Consider the following 14,075-nt stretch of genomic DNA (forward strand, 5'->3'; position numbering starts at 1 on the left):
GAACGTAGACCGACCCAATAGCATTCGTTTTACTCAAATTTTATTAAGAAAGAGAGCAGTGCATGCATCCACGATCCGATGATCGTAGGTCACGGGTAGCAGATGGCAAGAACGCGGAAGTGGCACTTCCGTGTCGAGCGAGGGTAGTCGTTGACAGCGAGAATTCAGGTCGCTGGCCGGGACGGGGGAGCAAAAGCAGAGACCAACAACCAATCAGGTCCCGTGGCTGTTGGCGCCAACGGGGCAGCCGCAGGTCCCCCGAATCAGTAATCATGACAAATAACTTGAATAAATATTTTTGTTTATGGTAATATTTTGTGCAAAATTACGTGTAGTTTTGATCACATACGCGTTAGAATCCAGTGCACCTTATATATGAAGAATATTTCACAAAATGCTTTTTGAGAGAGTGCACCACATAATCCGGTGCCTCTTACCGTGTGGAAAATATGGTTCTTGGTTTGACTGTGCTTTAGGTAAACAACTATTAAGAATGTCTGTAAAGGATTTTTTTCTCCCAAAAGGTTCAACGCAAGGCAAATTTTACCAGACACTAGTTCTTAGGTGTTTAGCAGTACTATTTCACAAAGTTGCCATAATTATCGCCCACAATGTGGAAAAGTGAGCAGAGAAAAGTCTGACGGTTGACAGATGAAACGCTTTCTTCTCCATCTTCCGCCCTTTGTGCTTTAATGATGTAGCTCGCCTGTACGTTTCCTTTCTAGCCCCGCAGTTCCCGTTTCGTCTAACATACATTCATAACTTTTTTGCCTCAGCAGGGTGTTTAATTGGGATTCCAGCAGCATGTAAGTTCCACTACAAAAGCTTTAGATTTGATTTGAGGTCTGAACGCAAAGGGGGGGAGTAACTGTTACAACTGAATCAGCTGCAGGGCCTCGATTTAGCAGCTTACGCGGCAGCCACATACTCACTGATCCCTGACAAAGACTCTCTAAAGACATCAGCTTTTTTGCATTCAGCACCCAGCTTGCTCGCAACTAATAAAAGTAGAAATGCAGGCGCTGGCGCTCCAGTATTTTAGCCGTATTAACCTGGGTCATCGCCAGCTCTCCGTTAGTCATCTCACTCGTTGATTCCACATCAGCCATTCAACACATTCAGTTCCATGCGTCATGTGCCCTTGTGGTGTGTGACAGCACCAATCCAGAAAAGTGGGTGTTTGTTTCATTTGGTTTGAACGGATTCAAATGATATCATATGCAATTAGGTTTAATATGGAACATTAGTGAAAACGAGGGTGTCAATAGTAAGTACATACCTATTGTATGGATTGCATTTTGGGGTACATATGTAAAAGAAATTGTAAGTCTTAGAAAAACAATAGTCAACAATAGCTGAGTTCTGCTCCTAGGCCATAAGCGGGAACGGTTATTAATTGTATATAAATTTCTAATATGATCATTTTGCTAAAGCTAAAGTCTCGCAGCTCTTGTCCTGAAATAACAATACTTTGCCAAAGTTTCGTCATCGACATTGGTTTGGATTTTTTTTCATAGCTCAGGCGGTAGATCGCAGGTTCGAATCCCGGCTCCTCCGTGTCACATGTCGAAGTGTCCTTGGGTAAGACACTGAACCCCTTATGCCCCCAATAAGCAGGTTGGCGCCTTGCATGGCTGCATGGCCGCTATTGGTGTGTGAGTGTGTGTGAATGGGTAAATATGAAGCACATTGTAAAGCGCTTTGGGAAGTCTTCATTGACTTGAAAAGCGCTATATAAATGCAGATCATTTCATTTCATTTCATAAAACCCTTAACAAAGCTGCTCTGCCTAACTTTTGTTTCATTTGTTTGTTGAACTCAGATTTTTAAAAATTGTAATCATCCATACTGACTTTTCCGCCAAAACCCAATTTGCTGATTTCGTGAAGTGGTGGTTTGGTCAGTCGCTTATTGATGACGTTTTTTTCCAGTCCTACAAAATGTTTGTCAATTTTTAGGACATTTGTTGAGAACCACATATAAGAAGGTACCGAAAAATAAATAAAAGCAAGTAGTCTAGAATATTAACCTCACTGTTTTTAAAAAGTAGACAATGGATGCAAATCTTTGTGCCAAGTTGTAATTTCAGGTTCAGTTAACAAAAACTCAGGTGTCATTACAATTCTTAAAGAAAGTTCATAAATATCCTAAAGAGGCACCTTGATACCTTGATTTGTTTCCCGGCTGGCAACAGGCTAGATGGGGCATTCGGGAAAGTAGAAACGTTAATAAACAGCAACATTCATTTATGATATGTTTCAAAGATCGAGAACAAGTATAAATAAAATCAAAATCAATATATATTTATATATATATATATATATATATATATATATATATATATATATATATATATATATATATATATATATATATATATATATATATATATATATATATATATATATATTTACACACACACACACAGTAAAAATTATAGCACAAGGAAGGGATTCTAGTTAGTATAACTATTGTTAAATAATTTTAGTTTCTACTATTGAAAGGTTTATAGTTTAGTAGACATTCAAAATAAAGAGTGAAGACATAACAAAATGTTGAACTTGCAAGGAGAACCCTCACAATACAACATTTGAAATCTGTTGTAAAAGCCATTCCCTGAGCTCTTTTTTTATTAAATATCCTAGGTTACAAAATACAGATCCACCCTAAAGGTTGTGGTAATCAAATAAGAGGAACATTATTGGCTGATGGTTACAAACATGTAAAGAGTGCATTATAGTCAAAATGATAAATAACAGTGCAATATCATAGTCCAAAAAAAACAACTGGCATCATATGCAATCTCCTTTGCAGGTGTCCTACATTAAAAATCAATCCCCAAAAAAGAATTATTATTATTATGTATTTATTAAAAAATGCATACTGTTATAATTTTATGAAAACATCTAAAAATATTAAAAGAGATTCGACGTACAGTCGGAGCTGTTGCATTGATGGACAAGAGAGCAGCAGCTTATGCCATCCACATTAAAGGGTTTATTATTAAAATGTACTGTAGTTAGGTCATTAGGCAAATTTCCAGCTCCCACAGCAGCGTAGAGGGGCTGAGTTTTCAGAGGTGCGATATGAATGAGATAAGTTGAGGTGGACAGAACTGGGGCTTAGCTGTTAGCCTCAGGGTCAAAGTGATAATATATAAACTTAACGCCGATGGGCGAGCACACATTGCCGCATTAGTGACAAGTGCAAGGATGGAGAGTACTTTTAAGGCCGTAAATTTGCATGTCAGGTGATCAGGAACACGTTGCTTAGCCCCTTGTGCTCAACTATTCATAGTGATGTTGTCTGGTAGTCACACTAACCTTGAGCTGAAAATTTGTGTTTTGTGAGGACACAACACAATTATTTATCTATTTATTTTTGAAAGGAATAGCCCGGCCTCTTTGTGGCTCAACGGAGGTTAATAGCCTTTAGCTCATTTCGTTTTATTGCGATGTTGCATAATCCAGAAATAAAAAGGAAGACGATCTGCAAGGAAAAGTGTCACTGTTTAATATGCAAGGATGTCACTGTTCTAATTACAAATTGTTTTAAGACACCGAGGTAAGTCGAAGAACTGCTGTTACTGTTATGAGATCTAATTTTGGCCTCTCTTGGCTTGTAATTTTATGGGAGAAAATGTTGAGTTGTGTGTCTTTGCATCACTGAAAATGGGAAAACACTGTGACCTTGGATTGGTGGTTTGCACAGATAGAAGCTGTCTGGTGCTATAGCCCCAACCTCTGTTTCCTCAGAAAAAGGGCCCTTTTAGAGGTTAAGCACCCAGTCCCCAAAAATATATGTCCACATCACTGTCTTAAAGTGTGCTACAGTTTGAAATAAAGTATTGGTTTGATGTCCAGTGGCACCTCCAGACATTTTTCATAGGGATGGCACACCAAAACTAAAAGCCATAATTCCAGATTATTGAAGTATGAAGGTCATGGGAAAACTATCAGAAAGACTTAAGGTCACGGCTACCGATATAGTTTTCTGTGTTGTGTAATATTTGGTGTTTCTAATAATATATAATATGCAAATTATTTAAGACGCATATTACACATTGCTTTCCAGGAGAGGAGGTATGGCTTGCCTGGCTGTGTGTTTAAGATGAAATGCCTAACTGAAATGTATAGGGGGGGGCCACTGACGATGTCACTCTGCATGCTAGCACTGTCAGATTGTAACTTTGAAATCATTCACATACATAAACTATTTTCCTTAAAAATGGTTTAATAAGTTGTTGCCATGCAAATTCATGTAATGTCCTTACTCTACATCACACGGCACTATTTGTTGGGTAGAGTTATTTGTTGCTTATAGAAAATAAAGGCAGGACCTCCCTAGAAACAGTTGGTGAAAACATGAGCTTGTGATCAAATGTGCAACAGAGCAGTGTGGTTTCCTCATTCAAGTGAAACTGTGTCTCTTGTTCTTTTTTTCTCAAAGATTGGACAAACGCATAAAAGAAGATGTCTTACAGTATGAATCCCCTAGGAGAGGAAACTTGCGGCACTGTAGAAAGACCGACACAAGGACTTTAATGCAGTAAGGTTTTGACATTACATACCAGAAGCCAAATGAGCCTTATCCATCTGGTTTTTCAATGCATACAAAATTTACTTGTGATGTCCTGATCAAAAGACGTGATCTGAATTCAATAGGGTGTTGAATCATTGAAATATTCATGGCAAATATAAAACCTCAGAAAGGCTAATTAAATATCCCGCGCCAGAATTTAATGTTTTTTTTTTCCAGATTGATATGAACGTAAACGTTACTGTTTGTCTTATTATAAGAGAACACTAGAGATCAGTGTTAATTTCTTTATTCTTTTTAATAAACAAAGCAATTATATATTGCCAGTTACCCGCGCTTGATGAGTGAGACTGCAGGTAATTTGAAAGAATAATGAAAAGAGCGAAATCAAGGGAACATATCCCGGCACAAAAATAATCCAATCAAAGATAACGAAGCATCCATATTACTTACAGTCAGGGACGCTGAAAAGATTATTTAAAAGCCTGTCGGTTATTCTCCCATCCATCTACTGACGGCTCTGAATTGTTTACAATATGTGGCTTTTGAAATGATTGATCAATTGTTTTTCTTGCATGAGACAAATTATATACAGTCTTGTGAAAAGGTTTGGGCACCATCTGATAATTTTTAAGCTTTCATTTGATAAAACCATTAGTGTTGATCGGCAATTTTAGTTAAATATGTCAAATAAAGGATCATACAAACCCAGTGATTTAAGGAGTCGGCTTAGGGTACTCTAAGGCACATTTGGACAAGCAGGCTTCATTTTAGGTTATTGTGATGAACCTAACATTTGGTAATTTGGACATAACACGTAGCACATGCATGGGAAAGAAGAGCACAGCAATAAGTGGACTCATTTGCTTTTAGTTGCTATTTATTCGGGCAAAGTCCTTACTATTACCCTTTTAAGTTTTAAAACTAAATACAAAGTACAACAAGATCCCACTAATTAACCACACGGATATATTCTAAGCTAAGACATGCTAACAACAATCAAACAATAGAATACAATTTTGTACAAAACATAACCATGGACGGATATCTTTAGTCGAGTAATCACAAAAGGTTTTCGACTGATGGACAATTCTTTTATGAAGCAAAAATAACATAAAAAATCAGATAAATGACTCACAACAAGCGTTCAAAGGTCAGCATCTGGCCTGCCATCGAAGTTTTGTGTCTTTTTTCCTCATTTCTTTTTGCAACAAACAACTAACATGTTAACCAAAGAGGGTGCTTAAAGACCACACTATAGGTTTATCAAAGGCAGAACAATACAATTTTGGAGAACACCCCCAGTGTTTGTCCAGTGCTGGTACTGGCAATGTTGTTCATTTGCCTGCCCCATGGATTAAAGTCAGTGATAATCAGGATTCAATAACAAAGTTAGGTTTGACCGAGACTCAATACTTGAACAAGACAACAACCTTAAACACTTAAATTCTACGAAGCCATTCAGAAGTGCAATATTCTGAAATGGCCATGTGAGTCCCGAGACCTGAATAATATTACAAATCTCTGGTGTGGTTTAAAGTGGGCTGCTCAGAAATAATCAAACCTAACTGAACTGGAGATATTTTATAAAGAAGCAAAACACATTCAACCAAAATCCAGACCTTGAATGGAAGTTATGGGAAGCATTTAGGGCAGGGGTCGGCAACCTATGGCTCGGAGAAAAAATTAGAGCATAAGTAATTATGTATTTCATTGTTACACGCAAAAACGAATGTAGAATTTGCAACAAAAAAGTTGATAGTATATATAGAGCAGTTTTAACTACAGTTTACAGTCAAGGTGTCAGGTCAACAGACACCATTTTGGTTGTGCATTCCTAAGGAACCTTACATGCAAGCTCATTAGACAGTTAAGGTTCACTGTTTATAGACAGTTTATAATTAAAAACCCACAGAACAAACTGGAAACACGCCAAAACTCTCAAAGCACCCAAAGTAATTGATTGGGTAAGCGGTAGGAATGGGCGGAGCTATACACACAAATAAGATAAATACATAGATATCTTTGCAGTATTTTGTGCAACAACTTTGATTACACCTTGCTTTGAAACCATTATTTAGGACAAAAATAAAGATCAAAATGAGCCTCAACACTCACACACAAGTAAATGCAGGAAGAAAGATAGATAAATAGATACTTTTAAGTGGTATATTTATAATGATATAGGACACTCTGGCGTTACTATTATTTTATGGACATTATCATATAATCAAAAGTCACGCAGTGAAATAAGATGTGATGAACAATTAGCTTTTGTCTGGAAGGCGGGTATGGTGGTTTTGATGAATCCTGTCTTAAAATATATAGTGTCGCCCTCTCAAAAAAAACAAAACTGTTTTGCTTTTATGGTTCTTGTGGTCAAAGTGAAGAATAGAATAGAATATAATTTACTTTTATTGTCATTCTATGTAACCATGCACACAGAACAAAATGTCGATACACCTGACCCGTACAGTTAAACTGTAGCGAGCCGATGCAGCCGCAGCCAAACAGGGTGCCGCCATTTTAGACCCAACTGCTGTGTTGGGAGTCATTAGGTGACCAAACCACCCAATTCCAACCCTTAATGCCGAGCGCCAAGCAGGGAGGCAATGAGTAGCAATGTTGTAAGTCTTAGGTATGACTCGGCCGAGGCTTGAACCAGCGACCTCCCAGTATATATATATATATATATATATATATATATATATATATATATATATATATATATATATATATATATATATATATATATATATATATATATTGGGAATGCCCAAGACCAATGAAGTTCTGCAGACCCATAACATATGTGCTATGACTCTAGTGAGTATAAACGGTGCAGATAATGGATGTATGGATTAAAAGAAATAAACAAACAAACACACACACACACAAAATGCCATTATTTTCATTTTTAGGTGTGTCTTTATTTTTTACTATAATCATTATTCAGCCCTATAAATCCAAGGCTTTTAATGTTAAAAATATAGTAATCCTATCACATCACTGCAAGAAATAATATGATATGTGGTTATGGTCAACAATTTTCTTGGCACGTTGCCCTTTCCATTGGTTGAGGGTTGGAGGGAATGACCAAAAACGCTGTGCCGAGAGCAGACAACATGAAAGCAGTGTGCCTGCTCCCCAGAGTCAGAAACCACCTTTTGCACGATTCCAATTAAAGATAGAGGGCTACGTGAATATGTCTTGCAGAGGAAATAATCACATAGGTCTGCAGAGGAAGCGGCAATGTGAGTGTGAGCAGGAAGAAAAGCAAAGAGGAGGGACGGCGGGGTTGTGTGGTGGACAAAGTGTGCACAGAGGGAGGCTGAATGGTTTGGGGAATTGCGAAGGCCGAGGTCAATGCGGGTGCAGAGAACTGTAGGTTATTTGCACCATTTCTCATTCATAATTTTAGGTTGCACGCACACAAAAGCACACGGGCTGATTGGAGGTTAGGTTTGCCACTGCAGGGTGCATGGAAAGAAGCATGTCAACCATTACAGCACCAGCTTTATTGCACAAAAATAGAACATTTAGTTACAAACAAAACCACATGTTCTAATAAGCAGTGGAATGGAACTGTCAGATCTTTACATTTGACTATTTTTATTTAACACAAATGGATGGATTCAATAATATTTGATATTGGCTATGTCGAAGCCTAGGTGCTACAGAATGGCTAGGAGTAAAGCTGCGTCGGACTATAAAACAATTGAAATGTTGATGTAAGGCGGTGTTTTTTATCCAGTGTGCCGTAGAGAATTGCTGAATCTTATCTTTGCAATAACAAAAAATCCCGTTGCTCAATAGCGTTTCTTTCTTCCAGTAATCAGGAAATGTAACATTCACCTTTGATAATAAAAGGCAGCAAAATACTTTTTTCCTCTTTACATACTCATAATTTGCTCATGAAGTAATACATTATATGTATTTGGTTTGATGAAGTGTTTAAGTTTGCATTGCAAAAAATGAAATGATATCTCATTATCTCATCTCATTAGCTGCACCGCTTATCCTCAGTAGGGTCGCGGGGGTGCTGGAGCCCATCCCTGCAATCACCGAGCAGTGGGCAGGGGACACCCTGAACTGGTTGCCAGCCAATCGCAGGCCACACAGGGACAGACACTCGCTCGCCCATTCACACCTAGGGACAATTTGGACCGGCCAATCCACCTGAAATGCATGTCTTTAGAATGTGGGAGGAAACCGGAGTGCCTGGAAACCCACGCAAGCACGGTGAAAACATAAACACTCCGCACGGTAGGTCCGGTAGCTGGATTTGAACCCACACAGGAGGTTCCCAAGACCTTAGAACTGTGCCGCACAGTATATACATATACACACAGTATATATATATACACACACAGTATATATATATATATACTGTATATATATATAAATGTTTTCCACCATCAGATAATGTATGCCCTTCGCAAACATATAGAAGTATTAAAAACTACAGCAAAAGTATTAACCAAAATGGACCACTTGTACTAGCTCCTGAGCCATTTGGACCACAAAACTGTTAATTTGGACCCCATGATAATTCTAATTTTAAAATGACCAAGAAAAAAAAAAAGAAAAACATGATATTGGTGCCAGTTATTAATTTCTAAATGTTTACAGTGTGCTTTCTATAGAGGGAGGGTTCGTCACACGTAAAGGCAGGCAGCAAGGAAAGAATATCAAAAACACCAGAGGCAATCCAATGTTAACAAATGTGTGAGACAGTTCGGAAATCCAAGGGTTCAAGCAGCGAAGCCGACGGTCCAAGAGTTTATCAGGCAGTATTTGTAGTCCAGGAGGTCAGACAGGGGTTCAATACACTGTGAGCGCTGTAACAAAAAAGGCAAGGAACTAGCAAGGAACCAAAGAGTCAGAGGACTAAGGAGAGGGGGAGTCGTGAAAGAAGACAAACGCAGACAAATCAAAACATTCGACAACAGCTTTGAGGTGAAAAATTTAACCCCGAAGTAAGCTGACACTCCATCCATTCATACTGTCAACCTATACATGATCAATCCAGATTCAGATACCTCATTAAATGTCACTGATGCGGTGCACCTGAGTCCGCTCCGTTGACGCCAACAGCCGCAGACGCTGATTGGCTGTTGACCTCTTTTTAAACCCCCGCCTTCCTGTCAACATTTGTCAGTTCGTCTGCGAACCTTAACTACACGCAAGGCAAGCCCTTTTTGACTCCTCTGACTCTATCCTGCCCTATTTCCCGTCTGATGCCCAGTGCCGACCTCTTTTCTGAACCCGTTTTACATTTTTGCTCCTCCGTCCCGGCCATCAACCTGTTTTTTCCTCAATCTCGACAATGCCACTTCCGTGTTCCAAGCGATGTGCTACCAGTGACCGCCGATCACCGGATCGTGGGTACAAGCCCTTTCCTCCTTTTAAGGGCCCGGTCACACAGCCGTTTGCGTCTGTATCGCGGGTAAAATTTTGCGTTTTTTTTTTTTTTGCCCGTGGTTGCCCGCGATGGAAAATGCGCAAAATTTGCCAACCCGCTGTTCATCGGTGGTATGCCCGCAAAACAGACGCCAGCGACTGTTCCGCTTCCTCATCGCGTCATTTCCGCGTCATTTTCTCGTGTGGACCACGGGTATAAAAGCTGCCGAGCCGGCGTTATGCCGAGAAAGGCATCCTTGCCGAGATTTGCATCCCCTCGCTATTACAATCACTTTTACCTCGTTTTATCTCACTTTTATATCACTTTTAGGGAATTTAATGGCGAACATATAACCAAAACCACTTCGTCTTGCATTTGTTGGGAATGTAATACAACTTAAACCATTCCGTCTTTGTATTTGTTGTGAATGTAATCGAACGGTAATGCACGCCGTATACAAATCACTTTTGAGCAGGTAACATGTTTATTTTGCCTTTTTCTATTCAAATCGCTCGTATTGAAACTGTTATGCACTCTACCATAAAGCTTATTCCTGCATAATAAGCTTTGCGGTAGAGTGCATAACAGTTCTCAAAAGTGATTTATATACGGAGTGCATTACCGTTCGATTACGTTCACAACAAAAACAAAGACGGAATGGTTCATGTTGTATTACATTCCCAACAAATGCAAGACGAAGTGGATTTGGTTATATGTTCGCCATTACATTCCCTAAAAGTGAGACAAAACGAGGTAAAAGTGGTTGTAGTAGCGAGGGGATGCAAATCTCGGCAGGGATGCATTTCTCGGCATAGCACCGGGCTGTAGAAATCATAACCGCTCAAGACACAGTCCAGTGAAGATCAAGATTTCAAGCTATGTCACCAAAGAAGCCAATATGTTATTATTGTACTAGTTTTTCATTTTTATTTTATTATCTTGTTATCAAATGAAAAGAAATGTCAAGAAATAAAAATGGATTAAGACGAGGTCACTACGGTGACGGGGATCCATGTCCACCCCTTGACGTCTCGAGCACAACTGACGTGTGCTCGGCAAATCGCGCTGTATATACGCGGAGAAAGGCGTTTGACCGTCACACGCGTAACACGCTAATTTCACGTAATAACACCGCTCACGATTACCCGCTGATATTTCCCGTCCTACCCATGTGTAACCACGCCCTGGCCGCGGCCAGAGCACGTCGTTCCGCGTCATTTCCGTGTCATTACCTCGTGTGCCGCCCGCGGTTAACACGTGGTCTAAAGTTTTGAGCAGCGCAAAACTTTTTCGCGCGGCCAACCGCGTGTGAATTTCCGACTGCATATAAAGCACTGCTGTATCTCGTCTATATTGCGATCTCAAAACGTCCAATATCGTCTGCTTCACGGTCAGAAATTTCTGGCCGTGATTCAGCCTCGATACGCCCGTGAAAGGCTAGGTGACCGGGCCCTAAAGTTTTGAGCAGCGCAAAACTTTTTCACGCTGCCAACCGCATGTGAATCTCCGACTGCGTGTAAAGCACTGCTGTATCTCGTCTGTATGGCAATCTTAAAGCGTCCAACAGCGTCTGCTTCACAGGCAGAAATTTCTGGCCGTGATTCAGCCTCGATACAGACGCAAACGACTGTGTGACCAGCCCTAAATAAAGCTGAGTAAACGGACGCAATTGGGTCCCGTCTCCGTTTCTGGTCCGTGACATTAAAATAGAAACGGAACTATTTCCTTTTATAAACGATTGTAATAAACATTGTTCAAATATTTTTTCCAGTTTCCAAACAGTACAAAACTCAATTGAAAGTTAATTCCAATGCGTTTGATTAATGGACACAGGAGGATGCTCTGTAATCTGCGCGCCAATCAACCGTTTCTCATCAAGTCGCACATAGGTAATTATTCCCGCTGTTCTCCTGCAGTAAATGTTACCTTGCGCGAGCACTGCTTGGAAGACAACTTAATGACCGTACCGGAATAAAATTGGAGCAAATGTGAAATGAACTGCTACATCTCCTTCTTCTTGGTTTTGTAAAGTTTGTAGGAATAATTCTTCACAATATGAATGAAACACATATAATATATTATAATGAAACGACTTTGACTCTCAAGTTGAGGATTAGTATTTCAACTCTCAAAGCTCAATAGTTCACTTTTATATAAATAAATACAGTTTTATGGAATTGCAAACTGTGACTATACTTTTGACACCTTGTCCAGTTAATGAGCAAATTGGCTCGGTTATCGAGAACTGCGCATTCAAAAACACGACAGTAAGGGAATCTTGAAGGATGGCAAAGTTGGACAGAAACGTCGTCTGACTTAACAACAATATATAGAAAAGTGGGAAACTGTTTGGAAAGTATAACACCTCTTTGACACACTGTCCTGGTAATTACATTATATTGAGTAACTTAACATATACGAAGGCCCCTCTACATATCTAGATTAAATAATTCCCATATCGAACTTTAACCTTAAATTTCTCAGATCTTGAATGAAATCCCCAAAAGAAGTTTGCTGATAACACCACCTGGTGGGACCTGTCGCTTTAGGGGATGAGACCGCATACAGAAAGGAGATGGAGGTGCTGACAAAGTGGTGCTGGGAAAATAAACTATTACTTAACACAGATACAAATCCAAGGAAGTCATACTTGACTCCAGGAGGGCAAACACAGACGCATCCCCAATACCGTAGCAATGCCATCTACATTATAAAGACACTTATTAACCCTCTTTGACCTGTTTTCTTCTGGTAGGCACAACAGGTCCCTCAAAACTGAGACGTGCAGGGTCAGAGACAAATTCCTTTTAGGGCCATGCCGTTTGTGGTTGTTGAACTGAGTAGGACCTGGATTGGTCAGGACCTTGAATCAGCCCCTTACCCATTTTTTGCAATTCGGAGATGGAATAAGAGCTTGCTCTGTCCACTCCAGGCATCGGCCCGGTATTGCAGTACCTCCGGGAACGGTGCTTTCGCACTTATCGCTGCATGGCTCTGTGGCTAGGACCTTGACTCGGCCTCTTGGCTGAGTACAAGTGTCTCGGCCCGTGGCTTTGTAGTGTATTATGATTTGACCGAAAATGGATAATGGATAATTGATAAAGAATATAGAACAATAACCCTTACAAAATCCCCCCCACCCAAAACAAGAGCACACAACTGTGGTTTATTTTTTTGCTGCTGTGAAATGTTATTGCATTTCTTTTCATTGTAATATTGTTACGATGCACTCTTATTTTTCATCCACGAACATTGCACTATTATAACTCAGGCCAGTCTCTAAGCAGTACATTGTAAATATCTGCTTCCGCCTGTCATCCTGATATTTTTTTCTAGTGCTTCCCCATAAAGTCTTTAGTACATGTTTACCCTGGAGTTCTATGTGCAATATTGTTGCTTACAATGTTTCGCAACGTTGATGTCTATGACAATGAAGACAGTTCAAGTCAAGAAATAACTGAAAATCAATTATCCCGTTCCCGGACTCCCAAAATAATTCATGTAAACCCCAAAAATGGAGAAAAAATAATCATGTTAAAAATACATAAACATGTTGTAAAAAAATAACAGAAATACATTAAGACCTATGGATAAATTATAAAATGTATCTATTACGACTAAATTAATGAAATGATAATACTATTATTAGAATAATCAAAAGTAAAGTCCTGGAAAACTCATACAATATGAATAAAAATGCAGTGACATATTTCAATATTCCACCAATTTTTTTTCCACAAAGTTGAAAAAAATGACACATAAACCTAAGGGGAAAAACACATTTGTCGAAATACAGCTTGTGTCACAGTGCAAAAAACGTTCCCTTGAAATAACTTTAAGTACAGCCATTACAGTAAATAGGTAAAGCCCTGGAAACCAAAGTAAGAACTCGGAGATGTGAAATTTGAGAAAAATTGAGAACACTTTGGCCATTTCCTTCTATGGTGTCACATGAGCCTGTTCACCGTTCTCTTTTGTCATTATGACCCTAAAGTTTTGGTCAATAAAAAAATTACATCCCTCCATACAGTGTCATGAAAAGGTATGTACCCCCTTCCTCATTTATGTGTTGTTGTTTTTTTTTGCACATTTATTCCTCACAAAGGTTTTAGATCATCAAATCAAATTTAAT

At 39.2% G+C, this 14,075-nt stretch overlaps 1 pseudogene; it reads left to right on the plus strand.

Annotated features, from left to right (window-relative positions):
* Positions 1 to 12,828: 12,828 nt before the first annotated feature.
* On the plus strand, positions 12,829 to 12,913 carry LOC148365135 (U2 spliceosomal RNA; annotated as a pseudogene).
* The last annotated feature ends 1,162 nt before the right edge of the window (positions 12,914 to 14,075 follow it).

Source organism: Urocampus carinirostris, chromosome 5 (genome assembly GCF_059441175.1).
Source record: "Urocampus carinirostris isolate Australia breed hairy pipefish chromosome 5, RoL_Ucar_1.0, whole genome shotgun sequence".
Lineage (NCBI taxonomy): Eukaryota > Metazoa > Chordata > Actinopteri > Syngnathiformes > Syngnathidae > Urocampus > Urocampus carinirostris.